Source organism: Urocitellus parryii, chromosome 15 (genome assembly GCF_045843805.1).
Source record: "Urocitellus parryii isolate mUroPar1 chromosome 15, mUroPar1.hap1, whole genome shotgun sequence".
Taxonomy (NCBI): Eukaryota; Metazoa; Chordata; class Mammalia; order Rodentia; family Sciuridae; genus Urocitellus; species Urocitellus parryii.
The window spans coordinates 21,235,187-21,249,923 of NC_135545.1; positions in this window are offsets into that span (position 1 = coordinate 21,235,187).

Below are 14,737 nucleotides of genomic sequence, written 5' to 3' on the forward strand. Positions count from 1 at the left end.
GTTTAGGAAAACAAGGTTTGAGCTGTATTTTCAATGTTCTATATGAATGTAGACATGATTCCTGAAGTCCTTACCCAATTTGTTTCTGGACATTGATTTCTACTTTGGAAGATACTGAGCTATATTAAATGCAGATGTCCTGTAGGAGACTGAGCAGCAGGTAACAAGTCCCACAGGTGGTATTCGAACACAGGTGGTATTAGACAGAGTTTTGGACATGGTATTGATTAGTGAATGATGCCTATGGCCTCATGGTCTCAGTGAAAGTAATGTTCTACCATTTTATAAAACACCCAACATCCATCTTTTCTTTTGATACATGGCGGTATGGGCGGGAGGGTTTTTTGGTTTTTTTTGTTTTGTTTTGTTTTGTTTTTTAGGTACTGGGGATTGAACCAAGGGGCACTCAGCTACATCCCTAGCCCTTTTTTGAATTTTATTTGGAGACAGGGTCTCACTGAGTTGCTTAGGGCCTCTCTGAATTGCTGAGGCTAACCTCAAACTTGTAATCTTCCTGCCTCAGTCTCCCGAGCCACTTGGATTACAGGCTTGAGCCACCATGCCCCGCTGGGAAGGGTTTTTAAGGACAAGGAAGAGATCAGAATAAGAATAGCAGTGGAGTCATCCTTTAGGTGCCGTGGGGAAAGGGCAGGACGAGTTGGGTACCAGATTTCTTATCTAAGGACATCAGGATCTGGGTATGGGACCTGAGGTCCCTCATGTCTGAAGTCCTCACCTTCCCAGGTAAGCATTGCCCACTTGCGTTTGCCAGTTTGCAGATAAATCATGCCTTCTTCCCTTATGCCTAGACACTACATTTTTATTCCAAACATTTCACTTGCAGAGTTGACAGAAAGGCTATAGATTTCCCCCCAAATATCCATTTGCCTTGCCATTTATCTCCTTCGATCTGAAATACAGAACATGATGGGTGCCCTAGGTAAATCAAGCATTTCCTGTCTTCCAAAATGGGTTTGCAAACGCTTATTTCATGCCATTACCATTTTTCTGTTTCAAACAGTAAATCAAAAAAGTATCGCCCATTCATCCACTTTAAAAGTAATGCCTTTCTTATGCATAATTACACATACCCAGTGGAGATCTGTGTGTGCACTGTAAATCTACTCCTTTAAAAGGTTTCCCCTTAAGTACATTGGTGACATAAATTGGTGTAGAGCAAATTTATTTATTTAATAGGTTTATTCTTTTAACTGGTCTGATAACCATTACTGTTCACTGTTTGGTTTGGGGGGAGGAGGGAGTACTTATTAATTTATCTGATTTATTTCTATAGCAGATATTTATGTAAAAGGGTTCTTCTGGAAATGAGGGCAAATGTAATTTATTGGTTTAGCAGGTTGGTTCTTAACTGGCCTTCCGGCGATTCACAGGGTATTCGTAGACATTGGGGGAGTGTCTTAAAACAATGAAAGATAGAAGAGGGGGGTGTAACAGATCCGAGGGAGAAAATAGGGGAAGACAGAATTTGGGTAAAACTTTTCCTAAATACTAAAATAAAGTCTCCCAAGTCACAAGACTGAAGCAATTGGGAAAAAAGTTGGGGGGGGAGGGTGGGAGAAGAAAAAGAAGGGAAAGGAAGAAAAGAGAGAGGGAGGGAGGGAGGAAGGAAAGAAAGGGAGAGAGAAAGAAAGTCTCAATAATAACAACTCCAAAATGTTTTGGCAAATTGAAGATAAAAGAGAATCTGCTAATCAGGCCCGTGTAAACTTGCTCGCTTTTGTAAATCTTGTTTGTAGCTCCTGATGGTGTTGGAGTGAAAGCAGACAGGCCCAGCTGGTGGAGGCGAGGGAGAGAAATGCTGAATTTTTAGCAGTTCAGGTTTATTTTTAGGCCTTAAAGGGTATCTTTAGCTTCTCAGTAAATGAGTCCATCAGAAGGCCATATATGAAATAATTACAAGGTAAAAATACAGAACAGAAACTCAGGGCCCCAGGAGCACCTTGTGCAATGCAGGCCCCTCCCACCTGGGGCAGACGGGCCAGGCAAGCTCACCGTGCCCTCCAGCTCAGGGTGCCCAAACACCCACGTGGAGAAGGAGGAAGGGGCAGACTGGGCACTGGGCATGCAGGTCATACCACTCCCAAGCATGGGAGTCTGTTGACTACTGCTCAAGGAGCTAGCCCGGCCAGACCTACGGTTGGGGGCCATGAACTTGGACTGGAGGCCATAGCGCAGTGGGATTTGGGTCTGTGAGGACAGAGCTGAGAGCTCATAGAAGTGGGCAAGGTGAGGCCGTGGGGGCCCAGACTTTCTAGATGAAGAGGGAGGGGTGTGTCTTAGACAATCTCTGGACTCTGGAAAGACCTCTGAGGTTGGTGGCCTATCTCATCTGTCCTCCATTTATTCTAGAGCCTTCCAGGTCTTCCCTAGCAGTGCCACGCTGTACCAGGCTCTGTCTGGGTACATCAAAGCAGATCTGGTCATCACACGCTCCTATTCCTGTAATATGGAAAGATCCTTTATAAAATAATTAAGCATTGGAGCATGTGAGTTTTTTTCAAGCCCTGTGCTGGTTTGGGGAGTGATACACTGTTTTAAACCATGCTCAGTCTCTGCCCTCACAGTGGGCTTCAAGTCCTAGGGGAAATGAACAGACTGATGATGGAAAGGTGAGAACACCACCACCACAAACCAATGTCCTCGTGTGCTGAGGCCAGCAGTCGAGCATTGCTCCTGCATCTACCCTGGGTTTGCTCAGGTACCTGCCATCACCAGACCCTGTTCTCCCCACCGCAGTTCAGCATGGTCCTCGATCTCCCAGAGCCCACATTCAAGTTGGGGAAGGCAGCCCAGAAGCCTGGCACAGAGCATGTACTCCAAACCTCTCTGTTGAATGTTGAGTGACAGCCAGGCCCAGCAACACAGGCAGAGTCTGTGGCATTCCAGATTCACAGTTGGGCAAACAGGGGGCATTCTAAACACTGGGTAAGATCACCTGCAAAGTGGCCCACGCCTGGCTGCCTTCACAACTGCCCAGACCCCACTCCAACGTCCACAGATGTTGCTGACCATTTCCAGGCTCCCAGGTGTGAAGCTGCCTCATCTGCAGGTGGGTGAGACTGAAGTTTGGTAGCCTGCTGCTGTGCCTCTCTTACTTTGACTGTGACCATCCCTGCCAAGTGCCCCAGAGCCAGAGGGCACTGTGCCTGGTGCCTTCCATTGGCCACGGTGGCACACACCTGTCATCCTGGTGGCATGGGAGGTTGAGGCAGGAGGATCACCAGTTCAAAGCCAGCCTCAGCAAAAGCGAGGCGCTCAGAAACTCAGGGAAACCCCTGGTCTGCCCTATCATGAACCATTGTGGTGGAGGGCTCTTCATTTTCAGAAGATAACTTCAAATTTCTATATCTATCATCAGTCTGTCTCAGTCATCTGTATCTATCCTCTATCTCTATCACAAGGACCTGAACAGACACTGGTCAGACTAGGACATACAGTCGATTAACAAATATATGAAAAGATGTTCATCATCTCTAGCAATTGGAGAAATGCAGATTAAAACTACTCTAAGATGTCATCTCACTCCAGTCAGAATGGCAGCTATTATCTCTATCACTGTATCATCTATCTATAATCGATCACCTATCTACCTGTCATCTATCTATCCATCCCTATCTGTATCTATCTATTTTCAATCTTTTTTTTTCCTCTCACTCTCTCCTAGAGTGAATCATGAGTGTGCTGTAGGCTGGAGCTTCTCAGCGGGATGGGCTCTGTGGAGGTCCACCTGCGACTCCAGAAGGTCACACATCTGAGTGGGCCAACCTGGCTAGAGGCCCTCTTCACACCTGTTGGTGATCCTAACCTGGCCAGACTCTTGCCTAAAGTCAAAGAGAAAATTGACGAGACACCGAGGGTCCTGCTCCTTCTGCTGGGGATTTAAAGGGCGATATTCTGGTTAAGAAATAAAACATTTGGTCAACTTAAAAACTCAGTGGTGGTTTATCTTTGTTTGCTTTAAAAGTCCACTATGAAAATGAATGACCTTATTCTCAGTACAGTCTGGGTTTTCTGTACAACTCCAGTGAGCCATCCCAGGCTCTGTCTCTGGTTCCCATGTACAGTGTGATCAGGGAGCATGGGCAGGCTTGCTGTGGGGGTCAGGATGCTACTGCAGGGCCCCAGGTGGCCCCTCAGTGCCCAGCTTCCCCTCCGCCCTCTGTGCCTTTGCTCTGCCTGACCCTCTGCCTAGGCATTCTTTGCCCGGATCTTTGCATGGTGGTTCCTTCTTGCCCTTTGGTGCTCAGTGGAGATGCCCTCCTCAGGCAGGCCTTCCCGGACTGCCTTCTCCAAAGGGCCTGGCTTTCCTGGCCTTTCACTCTCTTCTCACCTGGTTTTATTTCCTTCTGTCTGTGCATCTTGATCTGAACCATTCCCTGTGGGCTGCCTTCCCCAACTTGAATGTGAGGTCTGGAGAGTGAGGACCCTGCTGAACTGTGGTGGGGAGAACAGGGTCTGGTGATGGGAGGTACCTGAGCAAATTCATGGAATGAAGGAGAAGGAAAGCCAGACCTGCCCCAGAGACCAGCCTTGCTGACTGAGCAGGAGAGACCAAGGCTTCACCAGGGCACGGTTATACTGATGATGGCCCTTTCCTGTCCTCAAGCCCAAGAGAGGCTTTTCCTTAATCATTCTATTAAATCTTGATGGAGAAAAAAATCTGGATAATTGAAGTGTAAGCATTTTGCGGCGGGGGTGGTGGTGGTGGTGTTTCCAGGATTTGAACCCAGGGCCTGGTGCATACTGAGCACATGCTCTACTGAGCTACATCCTCAGCCCCATCGGCATTAATGGCCTACTGTGGACAGGCCAGAGCTTCTTGGACCTCCTCTCCCTGCTCCAAGTCTGTCTACAGGGGCCCCCAGCACTTCCTTTTGACAAGAGCACTTCTAGGTGCCCCAGGTTTCATGGCGGGCTTGCTGAACCGCCCCACGTAGTTGCCTCTTTTTTCTTCTTCTCTCCTTTTCTTCTCCCTTAATGGAACATTTTCTTCTGCTCAGCATCTATTCCTTTTCTTATAAGAACACTGTTATGATTTTGATTTTAAGTGCCCTCCAAAGGACTGTGTGTCGAAGGCTTGGTCCCTGGTTGATGGAGCTATTGAGAGCTCGTGGTGGGGCCCAGTGGGAAGGAGTTAAGCATTGAGAGACGTTGCTCTGAACCCACTAAAGAAATTCATCCTTTGGTTGAACTTTGGTTTCTCTGGAACCATTCCTGGGAACAATATCTGTATCAGGATTATCCGGAGATGATATGTATTATAAATTTTGTAATTTATATATATATCTACTGGATGGACTTATACCATCAGAGGCTGGATAGGCTCACCGTACCCATCTGCAGCCTGGAGAGCCAGAGGAACCCGTCGTGGCTCAGTCTAAGACGCTGGCTCTTCATTTCTCTTTCTTTGCTTCCCAGTGACCTTCATGAAGTAAATAGCTTTGCTCCACCCCAGTGATCTGCCAGTCCCAAAGCAACAGGGCCAAACAACCATGAATGGAAACCTCTGAAACTGCAAGCCAAAATAAACCTCGTGAGTTGATTTTCTCAGATATTTTGTCATATTGATGGAAAGCGAATGCAAGCAACCCCGCTTTCCTTTGGGAAGCCATCTTTCTCTGCTCTTGCGCTGTGGGTGCGGCCAGTTGTCATATTCCATGCCCCTGGTCACAGGGAAAGTTTAGAGAGGGTATAAATTGGGCCAATGAGAGAGTTGGGGACCCCTGGGACTCCCGAAAGGAGCTCTTGCTTCAGCATCTCGGGTGTTGGGGTGTGAGCGGGAAGCTGTGCAGCTGAGGGATGGCACCAACTCGTAATCAATGAGCCTTGAATCAAGCTGTCCCTGAAGCAGTAAGGACAGATCATGAATTTCCTTTCATTCCTAAGGTACCTTGAGTTGCATATTTTGCCACATGCTACCGGGAGGCCCTTCCCAGCCGCATGCCTCCTCTTGCCCCTGTTCTGTGAAGAAATCTCTTCTTGAGGATACAGAGCTCAGGGTGGCTGTTTGGCCATTCCTTGGGAAAGAGATGTGCCTTGGGGAAGAGAGACCCCTCCTACCTAGATGAGTGGAACTTAATGCCTAGGAACTCCAGAGACCATGGTCACCGTTTTAGCCCATTGCCTTTATCCCACACCCCCCAGGGTCTTCCTAGACCCGCACCTGGTTATGAAGATGTCCCATGTGTCACTTAGACTCCCAAGGAAAAACAGTCCAGGAACCCTGTGATATCGGTGAATCTTGATGGTGGACTTGATCGGATTGAGAGACACCTAGGAAATGAGTAAAGCAAACTTCTGGTGTGTCTATCAGGGTGTTTCCAGAGTCCACTGGCATGTGGGATTGCCAACTGACAGGAAGACTCGCCCTAATGTGAACAGCACCCTCCAATAGGCTGGGGTCTTGGATGGAACAAAAGTGGAAGAAGGAGGAAGCCACATCTTTGATGCAAGTTTGATTTTTCTTGAACAGTGCATCTGTTGCCTCTGCCATCACCTGTGGACATCAGACTCGAGGTTCTGTAGTCTTTCAAAGTAGACTCTCACCAGCCAGTCTCCAGGGAACTTCCAGGCCTTCAGCTTTGGCCTGGGGCTACATCATTGGTTGTTCGTGTTCTGAGGCGACAGCTTCTTGGACTGAACAGCTCCTGGTTTCTTTGGCTCTTCCATGTGTAGGTGGCTATTGTGGGATTATACAGCCTCTGATTATATAAACCAATCTAATAAATCCCTTTTATAATTGTATATATTCTCTTAGTTCTTTTCCTCTAGAGAAACCTAATACAGATTTTGGTATCAAGAATGGTTCTAGAGAAACCAATCGTGAGCATGGATTTCTTTAATTGGTTTTGTGGTTTCTGAAGTTAACTCTCTAAATTGATTAGAGCTAAAGTTGCTGGAGATTCTGCTTCTATTAGTGTAGAAAGCGCTGATGATCCATGGCAGGAACTACTTAAAGAGATACACAAAGTGAATGCATTTGATGCTCCTAATTTGTCCCTTATAAGAGGTATGGCATTTAGTGACTATGTATGATTCTTTTGAACATTTATGGAAAAACCAAGGAATACGATTATAACAAGGACATTAGACACTCTGTTGCCTGCAAATATCGGATGGGTAACTAAAAGCAAAGTTAAGGACTTGACATCTCTGTCTCCATTTTGCATCTGTCTCCGTTTCAAAGAGTCTCCTTGGATTCCAGGAACAATAGGTAAGATCTGTTGATATCTTGTGGAGAATAGAAGCTACCTGTCCCTCCGGGCAACAGCAACTTTCTTATCTCTGAAAAGGCCTTCCCTGACCCATCCTGAGATGATGGTGGACAGACCACACCTGATCAAGATCATCTGTGAGAAGCCCCCAGCTATGCAAACCCTCAGCCCTTGCACTCATTCCGCATTCTATAAAACCTCAAAGTCATTGTCGGTCCTTCAAAGAGAGGGCTAAGGATGTGGGTCATCTTGTCTTTTTGGAGAAGCTACAATGATTAAAGTTTCTTTCCTGCTTTTCATCATTACCTTTCTGTTTGTCTTTTTAGGTGAGTGACCAGATCTGATTTTTTTTGGATTCCCAGAATCAGGCCTCTGACCTAGGACTCTGGGCACATCATGATGTTGGTTGATGGCTATTGGCCTTGCTGGATTAAGGAGCAAAGGGAAAGAATGAGATCAGAAATTTAATTTCCCAGCTCCAGATGCTCATAAACCACCTGTAGTGTTCTTAGTGGGCCTTAAAGGAGGATCTTTTCTCCTCTAGTCACAGGATGGAAAACAAACACAAGCCCTCATCACGCAACTAGCTGAGCTACAATGAAAGCTAGACTCTCATCCTCTGAGGGTATCTGAAGTTAAAGTGAGAGTACTGATTTGAAATGAATGGGGTCCTATAAATTGGGGTGGAGCTATGTGGGAGGACCCTGATGAGATTGGGGACACTGACCTCATAAATTCTGTTGAGTTTATTTTGCCAGAGGAATCAGCATCTCCCCCCACCCCGTCCCCTGTGTCTTGGCCTCTCCACCTCTCCCAGAGGGAGCCGATCCTTCATGGAAACAGTAAATAACCTTCCATGACGTGGCTGCCAATCAATGCATGCGGATACTCCTCAGGACTCACCTTCACCATCCATTTTTGCCTCTGGACCTATCACCAGACTCCAGGCTTGGCAGACCCCTAGAGACAAGGCACACAATGTGACTCTTGAGAAGTTGGGTTATACTCCAAAGGAACTTCTTGATTTTTCTAATGCAGACAAGCAGAGGTCTGGGGAACATGTTTGGAAATGGATTTTAAGGGTGTGGGATAATGGTGGAAGGAATATAAAATTGGGTGAGGCTGAATTTAAATGATATGTGCCCATTAAGCAGAGATTTGGGATTTAATGTCTCAGTTCACAAAGTTTTTAAAAGACACTAATGGTTTATCTGGTTGGCTGGTTAAAATATGGATAAAAAAAATGGCCTATTGTGAATGAACTGGAAATACGTGATGGCCCTTGGTTCACGATTGATGATGGGATTCAGAGGCTCCAGGAGATTGGAATGCTGGAGTGAATTTGCCATGTAAGACCTTCTCCTCCACACTGAGAGAGTCCAGAAGATTTGGCCTTCATCAGTACTTTAAGAAACAGTTTTGTGAGAGTGGTACCCACGTCCTTGAAGAGCTCTGTCCTTGCTCTTCTCTGTATGCCAGACCTTACTGTGGGAGCTGCAGTCACTCAACTGGGAAACTTAAATGCAGTGAGTATAATTGGAACCTGGAGTGCACAGGTAAGGCGGCTGTACTTACCATAATGGGCAGCAAAGGAGAAGCAATGAACAGGGTGCTTACCTCATCTACTACTCACCCAAAACCAAAGAGAAAGGGCGGATCTATGGCATTGGCTAATTAATCACTGTGTTCCCCGAAGTATATGGACAGTGAATTCTTACTTGATCTGCAGAAACAGAAAATTTCTAGGCCAAATCAATGAAAGCTTATCTTGAGTCATAACAACCAAGAATCATGACTTCTTAACCAATTCCCAGACTTTAGCCAATTTATAGACCCAGAATGAAGCAGGGGCCAAGTAGCCTTGAGAAAGAACCCTGGCACGTTACCAAAATATTTTACCATTAAATCCTTCTCCCACCCTTCCTCAAAGGGACCTTTTGCCAGGATAACTGTACATTGAGGAATCATCATCATCATCATCATCATACCTTTTGGAGGCTACTGTACACTGGCTTTGAACTGACCTTGATTTCAGGAGATCCAAAACATTATTGTGTTCCTTGAGTCAGATCAGTGGTTTATGGAGGTCAGGCGATCAATGGAGTTTTAGCCAAGCTCTGACCCACCGTGGGTCTTCTGGGTCCCTGAACTTATCCTGTACTTAGTTCTCTAGATCCAGAATGCATAATCAGGATAGATAAACTCAGAACTTGGCAGAGTCCCCACAGTGATTCCCTAACCTGTAGAGTGAGGTCTGTTAAGGTGGTGAAGGCAGAATGGAATCCATTAGAGCTGCTTCTACCTGGGAAAATAGTAAGTCAAAAACAGTATCACATCCCTGGAGGGATCAGAGATTCATGCCACCATCAAGGACTTGAAATCTGTGAATGCAGTTCCCACCCCATTCCCATTTAACTCCCCTATTTGGCCCGTGCAGAAGACAGATGGATCTTGGAGAATGACAGTTGATTATTGCAAGCTTAATCAGGTGGTGACTCCAATTGCAGCTGTTGTACCAGATGTGGTTTCCTTGCTTGAGCAGATTATCATATCTCCTGGTATCTGGTATGTAGACATTTCTCTGGCAAATGCTTTTTTTTCTCCATAATCTATCCATAAGACCCACTAGAAGCAATTTGCTTTCAGCTGGCAAGGCCAGCAATATACCTTCACTGACTGACCTCGGGAGCACAGCAGCTCTCCAGTCCTGTGTCATAACTTAGTTTACAGGGATCGCGATCACCTTTCCACAAGGTATCCCGCTGATCAGTACATTGGTGGCATTATGCTATTTGGGACCAAGTGAGTGAGAGGTTGGAACCATTCCGGACTTGATAAAGCATTTGTATGTTGGAAGATGGGAAATAAATCCAACTAAAATTCAAGGGCCTTCTTCCTCAGGTAAATTTCTACAAGTCCAGCGTGGTGTGGGGCATTCCAAGATATCCCTTCTAAGATGAAGGATACGTTGTTACATCTGGCCCTTCTTACAACCAAGAAACAAGTGCAACACCTAGTAGGCCTATTTGAATTCTGGAGGCAGCAAATACCTCACTTAGATGTGTTACTCTGGCCCGTCTACCAAGGAACTTGAAAAACTACTAGTTTTGGGTGGGGCCCAGAACAGGAAAAGACTTTAACAATAGGTCCAGGCTATTCCTAGGGGTGCTTGCCATTTGACCCGGCAGACCCAGTGATATTTGAGGTGACGGTGGCAGAAAGTGATGCTGTTTGGAACCTTTGGCAGGTCCCCATGGCAGGAGGAGGAGGAGGCCCTTGGGATTTTGCAGCAAGGTCCTGCCACCCTTTGTAGATATCTGCCTTTGAGAAGCAGCTCTTGGCCTGCTACTGGGCCTTCGTGGAAACTGAACACTTGACCCTGGAATACAGAGTTATGCAACCTGAGCTGCCCATCATGGACTGGGTGTTATCTGACTCAGCAAGTGATAAAGTTGGATGTCCACAGCCGCAATCCATCATCAAATGGAAGTGTACATATGCAATGGGGCCTGGGTGAGTCCTGAAGGCACAAGTATATTGCATGAAGTGGCCCAAATGCCCATGGTTCCTTCTCCTGCTGCAATGCCTTCTGTCCCCCAGCATGACCCTATGGTCTCATGGGGTATACCATATGATCGGTTGATAGAAGAAGGGAAGATTCGATTTACAAATGGATTACAGATTGTTCTGCACGATGTGTGGGTACCACCCAAAAGTGAACAGCTGCAGCATATCATCCCCTATCTGGGACATCCCTGAAGAACAGCAATGAAGGGAAATCTTCTCAGTGGGCAGAACTCTGGGCAGTGCATCTGGTTGTACATTTTGCTTGGAAAGAAAAATGACCAGATGTGTTACTATATACTGGTTCATAAGCTGTGGTTTGGTTCAAAGCAGATGGTTTGGCTGGATGATCAGGAACTTGGACCATGATTGGAAAGTTGGGGACAAAGAGATTTGGGGAAGAGGCAAATAGAAAAAGGATGTAAAGATATTTGTGTCCCATGTAAATGCTCACTTGCCTCCTTAGCAGAGGAGGTTGTTAATAAAGTGGATAGGATGACTTGATCTATGAATAGCAGTCAACCTTTTTCCTCCTATCATGGCCTAATTGTCTCATGAACAAAGTGACCATGGTGGCAGGGACGGAGGTTATGCATGGGCTCGGCAACTTCAACTTCCACTCACCAAGGCTGAGCTGGCTATAACCACTGCTGAGTAGCCAGTCTGCCAGTAGCAGAGGCAAACACTCAGCCCCTGATATGACCTTGTTGCCCCAGGCTGATCAGCCAGAAACCTGGTGGCAGGTTTATGACATTGGACAAGTTCTTACTGGAATAAGACAATTTTCTAGGTAAGAATTTGCCTTTCCTGCCAGTTATCCTTCTGCCATGATCTTACAGAATGCCTTATCCACCATCATGCTGTTCTACACAGGAGTGCTTCTGACCAAGGAACTCACTTCACAGGCAAAGAAGTGTGACAATGGGCTGGTGCTCATGGGATTCACTGAACTTCCCATGTTCCCCACCATCCTGAAGCAGCTGGTTTGATAGAATAATGGAAAGTCCTTTTGAAGATGCCGTTACAGTGCCAGTTAGGTGACCGTGCCTTGCAGGGCTAGGGCAAGGTTCTCCAGTGGGCTGCATATTCTTTGAATCAATGTTCAATATGTTGTACTGTTTCCCCAGTAGCCAGGATTCAGCTTCATAAATCAAGGAACAGAAATAGGAATTGTATCATTCACCATTAACCCAGTGACCCAGTAGCAAAATTTTTGCTTCCTGAACCTGCAACCTTATGCTCTGCTGGCCTAGAAGTCTCAGTTCCAGAGCCGGGATGCTTTTACTAGGAAGCACAACGATGCTGCTGTTGAACTGTATGTTAAGGTGTCCTCCTGGCCACTTTGGGCTCCTCATGTCTCTGAGTCAACAGGCTACGGTAATTAAGGTGTGGGTAGGGGTGGCTGATCCAGACCACTGTGGGCTGTTGGGGGCGGGGATTGGACCATTACTCCACCATGGAAGTAAGAAAAGTATGTGGAGTGCAGGGGATCCCTTAGGGTCTCTCAGAATATTACCATGTCCTATTATTAAGGTTAATGGGAAACTACAACCACACAATCCAGGCAGGATGTTGAATGGCTCCAAATCTTCAGGTACAAAGGTGTGGGTCACCCCTCCCAGTAAAGAACCTGCTAAGGTGCTTGCAGATGGGGTAATAGAAGAAGGCATTTATAAATACCAGCTACAACCCTATGGCCAGCTATAGAAATGAGGATTGTAATGAATATTTTCTATTTTATTAAGATTTTTTTTTTGCATATATGCACATGCATTAAGCAGATCTTAGTTTTCTTTGTTATTCCTTTATCATATAATGTAACATTTATTGACTTAATATAAATACTTAAGTGTTATTAAGTCTCCATTGTAGTAGTGAGGTTATGGGATATCAGGAGAAGAGTAAGCATCGCTCAAAACAAAAACAAAACTTTGCCTCCACCCCGGAGCTGGAATTAGAGCATGGTTTAAGGAGATGTGATAGGCGTCGATCGACAAGGGCAGACTCGTGATGGTGAATCTTGAGTGCAATGTGGTTGGATTGCGAGATAGATGCCTAGGAAATGAGTAAAGTGCACTTCAGGGCATGTCTGTGAGGATGTTTTCGGAGACCACTGGCATGTGGGACAGCATACTGAGGTGGGGACTGGGAACCCCCTGAATTTGGTGACCAAAGAGGAAGAAGGAGAAAGCCCACCAGCACGTACACAAACTTGACCATTCCTGAGTGGGTCATCCATGGTCACTGCCATCACCCCCAGACATCAGACTCCATCTTCCCCCACCTTTCAGTAGGGACTCACACCAGGGAGCTTCCAGACCTTCCCCTTCAGATTGGGGCAGCATCGGGGGTCCCTCTTGCTCTGAGGTTCCAGCTTCTTGGAGGGAGCAGCTCTCCATCTGGCCTGTAGATGGCCATTGTGGGACTCTCCAGCCTCTGATCATGTAAGCCAATCTAATAAATCCCCTCTTTTTCCCCCATATTTTTGTTGGTGCGTTATAGTTGTACATAATGATGGGATTTATTGTTACATCTTTGTACGTGCACACAATATAACAATACGACGAGGATAAGTCCCTGCTTACACATAGGCATTCTATTGCTTCTTTTCCTCTAGACAACTCTGACTAATACAGACCCCACAACAACGAACAGGGTCTGCGGGAGATGGGTAAGGGGAATATCTTATTCCTTTTAGTCTTCTCTGACAAACTTCCATAAACTGCGTGGCTTCTCAACAACAAGAATTTATTTCTCACAGATCTGGAGGCTGGAAATCCAAGGTCAGGGGGCCAGCATGATTGGTTCTGGTGAGGGCTGACAGACAGATTGGTTTTGCGGGTTACAGACTACCAACTTCTCATATTATCCTCATGAAGCAGAAAAGGCGAAGAGGTCTCTGGAGTCCCTTTTATAAGAATACAAACTCCATTCATGAAGGCTCCACCTCCAAACATCATCACATTGAGGGTTGGGATTCTATGATATGAATCTGGGAGGATTTAAAACTTCAGTCCATAATGGGGAGCTGGGATGGGGCTAGAAAATTCCCCTCATCCAGAGGCACTGAGTCCTCTGCCCTGTAAACTCTTCCTGGACCTTCCGGTGTTTATTTAGCCAAGTTATCAAAGTGGCCCCCCGGGGTGGCAAACGTGACTGAGATTCCCACAATTAGCCTTGTCAGCTTGCTGTGTCAATTTGCTCTAATAGTAGTGCGTACATCTTTGTCTGAGTGGAGCACAGCTTCTCACTCCTGAGCTGCGGAGGGTCGGCATTTTAAGCTGCAAATATTGTTATTCATAATAGGTTGGCAAATATTTTCAGATTAAGCTAAGTGCCAAACTCTGGAATTATGACTGTGAATCATTGCTCTTACCTTGTCTTCTGACTGCGAAGGCCCCAGAGCAGGAACTGTCCTTAGGGGCTGGTGGTCTGAGCTTTTCCTTAGGGCAGGAATCTCCTCATCCATTTCCCACCCTGGACAATGTCCAGTCCTCTTCCTCTTGGGCACCTCCAGGGATGGGTAGCTCATCACCTTCCAAGGCAGCATGCATTCTGCTCTGAGCAGTTCTCCTTGTCAGAAGGTGTTTTGGGTTACTTAAATGAACCTGCCAGTCTCAGTGTGCTGGCTTTTAGTTATGGTGACAGCATGTGATCCAGTAGTCATTCAGCAAACCTTCCAGTTGTCTAGTGGGTTGCTCAAAGCCAAAGATCCAATGGAGAAGGAAGCCTGACCCCTGTATGTGAGGAGCTCACCTCCTGGGGAACCAGGAAAGAATACACTCTGCTCTTGCACAAGACAGAAGAAGGGGGACTGCAGAGACTAGGGGGAGTTCTAAGAAAGAACCAGGGAGAGTTGAGGAGGGCTGTGAAGGATGGACACAACACAAGCTAGTAGCCTGGGCAGGAGGTGAGTGGGATGCAATTGAAGCACCCTC